The sequence below is a fragment of the Austrofundulus limnaeus genome, unplaced genomic scaffold (genome assembly GCF_001266775.1).
Source record: "Austrofundulus limnaeus strain Quisiro unplaced genomic scaffold, Austrofundulus_limnaeus-1.0 Scaffold5053, whole genome shotgun sequence".
NCBI lineage: Eukaryota > Metazoa > Chordata > Actinopteri > Cyprinodontiformes > Rivulidae > Austrofundulus > Austrofundulus limnaeus.
Genome location: NW_013957455.1, coordinates 4,036 through 4,382, shown reverse-complemented (window position 1 = coordinate 4,382; position 347 = coordinate 4,036). Strand labels below are relative to the sequence as shown.

The 347-nt window shown below is 46.7% G+C and overlaps 1 non-coding gene across 1 annotated transcript; it reads right to left on the bottom strand.

The window, feature by feature from the left end:
- Positions 1–244: 244 nt before the first annotated feature.
- trnai-gau (transfer RNA isoleucine (anticodon GAU)) lies at positions 245–317 on the bottom strand. Its single transcript has one exon. It is a non-coding gene; the product is annotated as a tRNA-Ile (tRNA).
- Positions 318–347: the final 30 nt, after the last annotated feature.

Genomic DNA, 347 nt, shown 5'->3' with positions numbered 1-347 from the left:
GAACATGATTGGTCTGTTTGACTTTTGTGGGCATAGTTGGTTAATGAAGTGGCTGGTTGTAATCACATCTATCTCTCTCTAATTCGGGTGGGCTTGGAAGAATTCCTAAGAGTCTGTGGCTTGGCTTGGTGTGCTTTGTCTAAATGCCATTAATGGCAGATGGCAAGAAGAGCTGCAGTCGTTTTGCATTTAAACAACAAAGCATGGCTCGGAGTGGGCTATCCATGGGATAATAAAGTGCCTCTGCCAAAACCCGGGATTGTACCAGGGAACTTCAGATCATCAGACTGACGCTCTCCCAACTGAGCTATTTCGGCTCTCGAGGCTTGGTGTAGACCTACTAAGGC